General features: G+C 47.0%; 1 pseudogene; it reads right to left on the bottom strand.

Moving 5' to 3' along the window:
* Positions 1-7,903: 7,903 nt before the first annotated feature.
* LOC119350532 lies at positions 7,904-9,683 on the bottom strand (annotated as a pseudogene).
* Positions 9,684-10,829: the final 1,146 nt, after the last annotated feature.

The following is a 10,829-nucleotide window of genomic DNA, read 5'->3' as shown; positions in this document are numbered from 1 at the left end:
TATGTGCTAAATTGTGCATGTTACATTCCCATTGAAAATAGATAAGAAAAATATAAATCTTCACACAGTAAAATTTCTAGATTTATATTTGAGCTCATCGCCATTCCAATACTTCTCTGTTCATGTGCAATGAGTTATTTTTCTTGTGCATGTCTTCTATGTTAGTCAACTTTTAAGGAGATTTCGGTTCTTTTAAAGTATATATGTGGTAGGACATTCATTCATCTGAACAAACCTGGGATTCCTATTTTATATGTAGTAATGCAAATTGGTGTCTTAAAAATAATATACTTAGTATGAATAATTAGATCTCTTTCTTCTTCAACAATGGTCACTACTATGTTCTTCCTGCAAATCTACAATTTTTACAAGTACTTTCTTAACGCTAAGGTACCTCCCAATTATTACCTAGTCTGAATTCGATAGGTTTATATGCACATCAGCACAAGTGGCATTATCTCTGCTTCTCATATGCTCATTTTTTTTGTACTACTCACGTCCTGATAGTCATGTATTCATTGCTATTTCGGTGTGAAACTAGAATCATTGTACCTCTGCTTTTGCTAGAGTACCTCTTCCGTTACCATCTTACATATTTTATATTATTGTGCATGAATCTCTATAATCTCGCATTTCATGTTTGCATTTAGTTAAGTTGACATATATTTGATGGAATTAACCATGGATGGAAGTGCAGACTGAAAAGATTCTGCAACAATATTTTGATTTATGTTACTGGAAGTACCATCCATGATTTTATCATTTTTCAGGCTTGCACTCAACCGTTCTGTTGGAAAGGATTTTCTATCAAGACTGTTATACACAAATAATAAGGGTCATTTTACAGTGCATCCAGACAATATGGACCGTCCGTCGGAGCGAATTCGACGGTCCAGATCCGATGCAATACGCTGATGTCACGTGTATTATATCAGACCCCGAGGGGCATTTTCAGGAGAAAAAATATTTCGAACTGATCTGATTTTCCCTCCCAAATATTTCGAGGGTATTCTCGGTACGAATTTCAAGGCTATTTTCGGTTCGATATTTATCCCGTTCGCTAGGGTTTATTCCTTGCCGCCACTACGGTTTTAATCCTCGCCGGCAGGATCTAGCCGCTCATCGCGGCCCCTCCCTCCCTCGTTGCCGGCAGGATCTAGCCGCGCGTCGCGGCCCCTCCCTTCCACCACCCCAATTCCCTCGCGATCTCGCACCACCTTTTCAACGAACACGAGAGAAGGCCCACTGCCCTTCCTGCGGCGGCCGCCGGCGAAGAGTCGGCGCCATCCCACCTCCCAGCCCTCCATGCGGGTGCCTATAGCCACAAGGTTATAGGCAACCTCTTTCCCACACCTCAATTGGTTGTTTGCGTCCTCTACATATCATTTCTCAGCCATGGGTGCAGCTTTGATCTGGCCATGCGTCTCGTCTGATGGCAAGGTGGTTGGGTATGGATCATGTTCCGCGGGACTAGATGAAGCTGGCCGCCGGCCTCGACGGCCAGCCCCATTCGTCCAACCCCAACTGCATGATCTACGAACGTTCCATCGTTGCATTCAACATGTATTCTTTCAATTTGGCTGATAGGTGAGATTTAGAGATCAATAGAGATGATAAGCTATTAATTTTGGAATGTACTATAAACAATTCATAGCTTATGTTGCTCAATATTTATGATGCTCGCTTCTTCTTGTGCAATTGCTGGACTGGGATCAACAGACTTGGCATGTGCTTTATATGAAAAATTAGATTCACATGGGATATCCACCTTTTCAAGATTGCTATTAAGTCTTATTATGATGTTTTAGCCTTGTTAAAGGGAGAGTAATGGTCCTCGCAAAAAGCAGAGAGAAAGGAATGACCATTCAATTCTTCCATATGTTGCATTTCATTCTTCCGTGTTTACTTATGTCCAACATTTGTTACATGCACACACTTGAGAAGGTTAGTACAAGTAGTAATTTTTCCTCTGTTTTGCAGGGCTATGACAGAACATGCTATGTGATTCCATGAGGCAGGATGGATGTACCATGGCCACACCACTATGCTCCTGAAGGTGATCGCTTCAATTCAGCGTTGCAGCACCTGCAGAGGCCCCCTATGGTACATGCTTTTACTATTGTTATCCTATGCTCTATTTTTTGGCTTTGCGGCCTGCCTACGAGATATAGCTGGGATTGCGTGTTGAATCAGGCAGTATTTTTGACTTCTGTTGTGAGGCTATTGTAATGCTCGTACCTTTTTCTCTCGTATAAAAATAGACATATCATAATCCATTATTCTTCTAGGGTTGCCCCAGGCACCATTACTATCACATGGTAGTAAAAAGCAAATATAGATTTCTACGAGATCCCGTGGAGACCAAATTTATTTCAAGAAAAATATAGTAACCAATATTATTAAAGTTTTACAACTTGACTCATGTGCAATGGACTAAGAACACGGCTAGGAAACCTTCTTCGGGACTAAAACCCAACCACACCCTACTCTGTCGCTTTATGGCCAAGTGTACACTCCGCATGTAAGAATGAACCACAATGTTGGACTAACTGCTTGCATCCTCGTCGTCTTCAACCGCAGCTGCATCTGATTGCCTAGCATGGTACTGCTTGAACCTACTCCTGTATTTCATTTTGCTGTAGGGTGAATCGACAAGCACAACAGGCAGCTCTCTTCTGAATTTGTCGATGTAGGCCTGCATGCGAGGATATGTTAGTATCGTTCCATATGTTTCAAAAAATGACAGAATTTTAGGTGTTACTCTACGTACTTCGTCATATTGCAACCTCAGTTTTACTCCCGTAAATAATTCGATGTTCTTCAGCATGTACAGTGCACAACAAGAACTGCAACATTTTATGTTGTTAGATCAGCATTTCAGATATTAACAATCTAAAACAAAAACAAAAGCTAATATTGTTGACTGACGTCTCATCGGATTTTGGCATATAATATTCCGTACTGGCCATTGCGTCATGTTAATGTCTTCCCATGCATTGCTTTCAATCCCATTGACTCGTATCGCTGCTCTCAGATGTGCTTCCATCCCACGTACCTGCAAGCCCAATGGAATGAAAATTATGAATCCCCAATTGTAACAAACCTGCAATAACCGGCATCCGGTGCATTATACTATGAGTAATGTCTGGTTAAACTCTCAATCAATCATCATTGAATTGGCGATAGAACCTCACAAGACGCATACCTTTGTGCCACCATAAATCAACGGATCGACTAAATCGAGCTTCCACACCGATGCCATGAGCCAGATTCTAGAACAAATGAAACCAAATAACCAAAAGAAAAGAAGGAACCAAAATGGGGAAAATAAAGCAATGCGTACAACAGTTTGTACCTTCGATTAAGCATGTGCAGATCAATCGATTAGGCTACTCATCGAGAAGCTGAATGGATGTAGACAAGTACTTGTGTCCTTTTCCGGGGACGATGCGCCCTAACTGTAAGTCACATCTCCTCGCCTAGGTGGATAGATTTGTCGGTCGCTCCATGTTCGTCGGCTGTCATGGGGATGGGAAAGGGAACTCCACCGACTGTGGAGATCTTTTTTCACGACGGGGTGATGTGCGGAGGTTGATCGGACGAGCGTAGCGGTGGCGGTTGACGAGAATATGGATTGCCATCTCCGGGCGTCTCCTCTGTTAGGGTTCATGAGGCATTTCTTTTCTAACTCGACTGTGATCGTTTGGCAGGCCTTTCTTCAGTAACGCTTGTGGGGTGGGATATGAGTGGTTTGCTAGTTGGGCCGGGGAAAAAGGCCCAGGCAACCAGAGGACTCAGATTTTGCCCCTGGAGCAGCCGACCTTTAGGACAGTTGGGCCAGGAAATCAAATGTGTGGTGGAAGTAAAAAAACCCAGCATATCTGATGGTAAGGAACGCCCATATCACGGAAAATAGATGGCCAGAAACACTCGGTGCGTGAGAGGGCTGAAGTTAGACTCAGTTTTACTGTCCTACATTTTATAGGTTTTGTTTGGTATACCCAATTACCAGTGTTGTTTGTGTGTGTTGCTTGAAGAACCAAAACCAAAAGCAAAAGTTTCTTCCCTCGAAAGGACCGGAACTTCAAAACAACCTCCACACAATAAGAGCTTGATCAAAAAATTCATCCAAAAGTAAATTAAGCCCGCAATGTCGACCAACCAGAGCCAAGGACTATAACTTCATACATGGCTGGGCTAGCAATAGAACATCAGTACAGCTAAGCTATGCATGTCTCAGAAAGATGTTATGTGATTCTCAAAAGAAAACGAAAAAGAAAAAAACTGTTATGTGGCTAAACGAGGAGAAGAACACAAATACGAAATAGCTTAAAACTATTATATATGCGTTGAAGCAAATTGAACGGGAACTGGGCTTTAGCCCAATGGTTGGGGTAGTAGTCTCACTCCTTGACAACCAGAGTTCGATTCTTGTGTGGAATGAATTTCTGGAATTCTCGCTAAGGAAGCCTAAATATTTAAATTCCTGATGACATTTTTTTTGTCCGTCTAGAAAAGATATCGCGACGTCCGTAATAATAATAATAAAAAAGAAACCCGCAAATACCTCCTGACGCCCTCCTCCCCATCTCCGATTCCTCCTCGGCCCACGATTCTTCTCTCCTCGCCGCATCCCCGTCCCCGTGCCCTTCTCCAAACTCCGCCATCCCCGTCCCGTACTCCCTCCCTTGGAAAAGATCAATTGGAGGAGTAACTCCGGCTTCATCCGGTGGTGGCGACGCCGGAAAAGATCGATTTTTTTTTCGACGGGAGGAGTAATTCCGGATTGATCCGGTGGTGCCGATGCCGGATCCTGCGACGGCGCCGACGCGAGCCACCAAGGGCCGTGGACTCCCTCTCCGGCTGCGATTCCGCCAAACCCTGTCGTCTCGGCGGCCCAGCGACCATCTCCGAGGCGGATAAAATCGTTTCTTTCGGTAGCAGCCCGAGGAGAAGGCCCGGACAAATCCTCGGAGCAGTAAGCCCGCCGCTCCAGCACCTTTCCTCACCGCCGTCGTCATCAAGGTCACCCCCATCCTTTTACTCCTCACTCTTTTTCCCTGCACCATCATGCGTATTTGTATTTGTGCTACACCATAAGGCTTCTTTTTGCTACCCCATCAGATCACAAGAGCAGGACTCTTTGGACGGTGCTGAAGATTGACCGGTTGGAGTCTATTGATTTGGGTATCCAGGAGTATCCTACTAGTTACACGGAGAATTGATTGTCAAGAACTAATTTGGCGGATTCACGAGGGAAATAGGTTGACTGCTGTGCTGAATTTTGTCACAAAATGCTATGGAATAATTTGTATTTCAACATGAACTGAGATTCATAGAGTATATCTATCAAATCGTTTTAGTTGTTCAAATTATAACATTTACCACTTGTTTGCTTCTTCAGGTTTTCTGAAGTTTCTTGGTCCTTACTACATGGTTCCAATTACCAGGAGAAGAAAAGTTGGCAGAATCTGTGGTCATTATATTTTTATTCAATTGGAAAGAGTGAAATGGTTGCAATAGAAATCTGCATTTAAGTCTTCAGCTCTCATATTCTTTTTGTGGTTTATTTATTTATACACTCAGAGAGAGGACTGGTTAGCTTAGGCCATCGGAGTATCTGTTTGATTGATGTGATGAATTTCAATTCTGCCTTGGAGTATTTATTTATTGAGCTTTACCTGTCTTTTTCTCAGGTTCTCTTGGTGGTCGGAATTTTGCAAGGTGAAGTTGGTCCTATGATTTCTGTCATGAAAATTGAAATGACACGTTTGGAGTCTTGTTCGGATGTCGGTGGTTTACTTGTTCCAATTCAAGATATTAAAGAACCAGTTGAACTTCCCGAGCTATATGAGGACATTGGATTTAGGCCTCTCAAGGTAGTCATACTGTATGGGGAACAGGGAAAGCTCTACTTGCAAATGTTTTGTCTTCTGATCACTTTCATTTCGCTCTGAAGCCTTGAAAATCCATGTTTTGCTACATTCAAACATCCGATCACTAATAAGTTAGTGTGTTAACATACATCTTTCCCTAGAAAAAGTGTAACCTCTTTTTTATCGTTTCAAATATGATGTTATTTCCTTTGATTCAAGACTGGTTGTGAAGTACTTGTGCTGCTCGCTAACTTCAAATATGATGCGTGCAAGCGTAGCTGAGACTTAAGCCATATTCCTGATTCTCACAGTTGACCTAAACTGAATATATTGCAAAAATGCAAGCACATCTCTGAAATGAGAGTACACTTAAGCCCTATTCCTGATAGCCAATTCTTCACTATTTCATGGAAATAGACGGGTGAAAAAAAAGTAGCTACATGAGCATTTGTTCTAAACTTGTTGGGTTACCACTATGTCTGGCTTCGTTGGCCTCTCACCCTCACACGCCGCACAACACTGCCGTGTAACTCCCATTCCGTCCTCTTCCAAGTGCCCGCACTACGGTTTCCGGCTGCCACCCGCTGCTTGTCCGCCTCCGCGCCGCAATTGCTCTTCTCCTTGGTGGTACCTCCTGCCATGGCCACCCTTGCTCTTGTTCGCACGCTGTTGTCGGGGCTGCCTCTGCTCCTTTCAGAGCACCACCGCTGTGTTTGCCCCCGTTTCCATCTGCTCTTCACCCCTGCATTCCTTCGTTTTCTGCCCCCACTACCACCCCATCGCCGTCTCTTCCTCTGGACTGAATCAACAAGAAATTCTCAAAGTTTGCATCTATTCAGAGTGCTTTTTATTTGCCTTTTAGGAGAATATCCAGTTGTTTCAGAGCGTCTTGGATACTCACAATGGAACTAAAATTATATTGATTTGACTTGGTTAGCTCGGAAAGTGGATTAGCTGGGGGAGGAACCAAGAAGCTTTAGGCCCAAGAACTTCGTGTGGACCATGACCTCCTCAGTGTTGCCAAGGTCAGCAGCGATGCCCTCGATAGGACGTGGAACCACAAGACATATCAGATTAGTTTCACTATTTTCTTCCACTCAACTTTTGTGTTGTCTTTTCTGCCCATAGTGAACCTGATGCAAAACTGACCGAAGGGGCGTTGTAGTAGGTTCTAGTATAGGTTCTGTCACCCTCCTGTTTTTATATATATCATGTTTGAAAACTGATGCACACACATAACACAATGGAATCATATGAAACTGCTCTTTGACATTTATCAAACTAGGCTTTAACTAGCTACATCTATTTTTGTTGAATTCGTTAATTGTGTTCTAGTATACTTTTTTGTCATTGTGTGAGGATGGATTACACACTCAGTTGTTAGGATAGGGTGTTGTGGATGATTCCTGAAAAGGGCCACGGCTAATTGAATTTTGTACCGAAAAAGGCTTCTCGCCCCGCTTTATAAATAAAGCAAACCACAACCGAAGCACAACATCCAACCAAAAAACGGAGGTCCATAGAAACGAAAGAAAATAAAGGTAAGGTACAGGCTGGGGGCAAGAGCAAAAATAAGCCCACAAGGAAAGGAAATACAGCCTCAAGGGGGATAAATGATCATGAGAAGTCTAGCGGCCACGTCCTTGTGCTTCCTCGTCAATCTGTCAATGGCCACCTTGTCTTTGTTGCTCCTTCTTAGGTTTGAAGGCCCATCTCGTCCTGTAGGTGTTCATGAGTGCATTTTCCAGGTTTTGATTTAACCATTAGAGCATCTCCAGCCATTTGCCCCCCCAGGGCACCCGACAAATGTCTTTTGGCGTATGCGCCGGCGGTTTTTCCGCCCTGGGGGCGATCGAGTTTCCAGTCGCGCCCCCAGGTTTCGGCCCCCAAACGCCCGAAAATTCTAATTTATCTTTCCTGCTGCCAAAAAACGCCACAGGTTAGGCGATCATCATGGCACAGGTCGGCGATCAAACATACCCAAAAGTTCGGTGATCAAAAGGAAGGAATCATAGACATGGAACGCATCAAACGGCAGGCTCCTCTGCCATGGGACTGGCTGAGGTCAGTGTGGGCGCATCTTCAGTGCTCGGGCTCGACGTTGGCGTTGGCGTGGCTTCAGTGCTCACGCAGGGCGTCCGCACATGTTCACTTCTCAGGCTTGGCGTCGGTGTTGGCGTCGTTGTGGGCGTAGAGGCGGCGGTTGCCGCCTGTCGAGGCATCTGGTTCAAGATGAGGCCATGCTCTGCCAGGTACCACGCCTTCACCTGCTCGTCCATCGTCGACATGTCTGCCGCCATCAAGAGCGCTAGGTCGGTGTTCCTCTTCTTCGCGGCGACTTTGGTCCTGAGAAGGTCGAGCTTGACGTCATGCTTCGTCATCAACGCCGACCACCTCGCATCGGATTTCTCCTCCCTCTTGGCGGCGCTGTTCTTGGCATCGGCGATGCACTGCTTGATCGATGATTGCAGCCGTTCAGCAGCGGGTGCCGCGCCCCTCGCCGCCTTGTCTCTTTTGTTGCCATCAGGGCGCCCTTCTGCCGCCGACGGGGCAGGCGCATCCGGCTTGTAGGTCTCCTTGGCCTTGCGAGAGTGAGTCGGCACTCCCTCCACTTCTTGCACGACTCGATCCTGGAGAACACGTGAAGGAACTTGAACTCTTGGTCGCTGTTGTCCTGGCGAAACATGTTGAACATTCGAACCATCTGCACAGCCGAAGAACAAGTGTCGGCGAAGTACACGACGAAAGAACTAAGCCGACGACTGGCCATACCTGCCCCTCGATGTTGGCGCCGCTTTTCGGGCGAGCCGCGACCTCCTCTAGGATCCCATGTCACTTGTTGCAGGCCGCCTAGATGGTCGCCCAATGGTTCGCCATGGCCTTGTCGCTGTGATCCATGTGGATGTTGGCGAAGTCGGGGTCGACCAGCTTGTGCTCGTCGAACGCCGTCTTGATTCTTCTCCAGTACGTGTCGGTGTTCTGATTCAAGCCGGTGATCGGGTCGATGCTGACGGTCTTCCATGCATCGGCGAGGCACTCGTCTTCCTTGGACGTCCACTTGATGCGAGGCTCGCCCGGCTTGTGTTGGGCGCCCGCTTCTTCTTTCTCTCTTTCAGCCCCGGCTCCGGCTCCACCTGTTCTTCCTCCTCCGCCTCCTCCTTGGCGTCGTCGAGCACGTCGTCCATGTCGATGGCGGTGTCCATCGTTTCGTCTTGCGCATGGAACCCGGGGCACGAAGCGGCGGGGACTGAGCCGCTTGTGATGATCTCGTCCATGTTGGTGTCGGTGTTGCTGAACTGTGGCGCCGAGCCGTGTGCGAAGGGTAGGGCGGCACGGCGCAGAGGCGGCGCAGGCGAGCCTGAGTACGCCGGCGGCGAGTAGTTGTACTGGGTGTTGAGGCCGGAGGCACGCGGCACTGCGCCATGCAGGAAGGTGATGCTGGGGTTGAAGCCGCCATGCGTGTTGCCGTCGGAGTAGCCAGGCGAGGGCGCGCACCCCCATAGCGGCGGCGAGAAGTTGGCCGGCGACGCGACGCTCTGCTGGCTCCCTCACGCAGCTTGTGGGCAGTGGCCATGCGGAAGGTTCATCATCCCCACGCGAGACGCCTCTCCTGCTCCGCCGCCGCCGCCGCGTCCCTGGCCCTCTTGGTGATGAGCCTGTTCTGGTGATCGGTGGTTACTCAACGCCTACCTTCCACTCGGCGTTCGACAAGCCCTGTGGCCTTGCCATCGGCGCCCTCGGCTTCCTCTGCTTTGGCTGGGCGGTATCGGTGGCTAGGCGAGGGGCCGCATACTTCTTCGGCGGCATGGCGGTCGGATCTGATGAGGAGAATAGCGGGAGCGGCGGTGGAGAAGGGGGGAAGTGCTTGGGCAATGGAGGGAAAATGGGGGAAAACTGCGGGAATAGGCCGGTCTGTCGCCGACCACGTGGGCCCACGCGCCTTTTCGCTTCAGCCGGTACCCCCAGGCGCCCCCTGGTGCGCTGGGTTCGGCTTGGGTTTGCCGGTTGTTATTTTGGCCCAAATCGGCGATAAACAACAATCTGGGGGCGCAACTTGGCCGATGTTTCGCCGCCGACGCTAAAAAAGGCACCCTGAGGGGCTTGTTGGGGGGCCAGTGGAGATGCTCTTACATGATTGCTGGTACTACTATTTAGTGATAGTTTAGTTATTTTGCTGTTTCATGTTATGGCCTAGACATTTGCTTCACCGGAGTAGCCTTAGCTGGTTGTGCTTTTGAGAGAGGGTCTGTTGTTTATGAACTGTAATGTACCACATGATGTTCGGAATTGCACTATTTTTGTAGGCCTACTATTCTGGGCTAGGCAAAGGTCCAGTTGCTCATTCGATTTTATAATCATGATTGTTGCTTTCTGGTGATATGAAAAGTGTACTTTATGCAATAATCCAGTACCTGCCCCCTAATCTATTCCTTACCTCACCCTGGAGCAGCACAACATTCTCCACTGGTAGGCATTCGTTGACGAGAAGCTTGGCCAAACCCAGTAGGTATGCGTGGAATTATTGAGCTCAGGTTTTTTGGGATTAAGGTAAGAAGTTGTTAATTTTTTAGGGGTTTGAGCTAGGAGGTAGTGCTTAGTCCCATATGTTATGCTGTACCCCTAGACCATGATTCCTTTCCTACCTCAGAAGCAAGAACTGTTGCGATTTAGTGGAGAGGTGGAACACTACATGGTTCACACACTGTAGCTAGCCGAATTATATCCTGCAGATTTACAATCAATTTGGGGAAAGGAATTGCAACATGGACTAGGATATGAAAATGGATTGCTCACTCCTTGATATCTTTCTTATGGATCTGATTTATTTTCTATGCAGATTCTTACACCAAAGGATCACTATATGCCAAGGTATGTAAGTTGTGTTAAGTATAGGAACTTTATCTGTTGGATGAGCAAAAAAGACAATATTTTGACACAAAGTCTAAGCACAAC

The sequence above is a fragment of the Triticum dicoccoides genome, chromosome 1A, assembly GCF_002162155.2.
Source record: "Triticum dicoccoides isolate Atlit2015 ecotype Zavitan chromosome 1A, WEW_v2.0, whole genome shotgun sequence".
Lineage (NCBI taxonomy): Eukaryota > Viridiplantae > Streptophyta > Magnoliopsida > Poales > Poaceae > Triticum > Triticum dicoccoides.
Note: the sequence above shows the minus strand (reverse complement) of the source record. Positions and strands in the feature narration are given on the sequence as shown.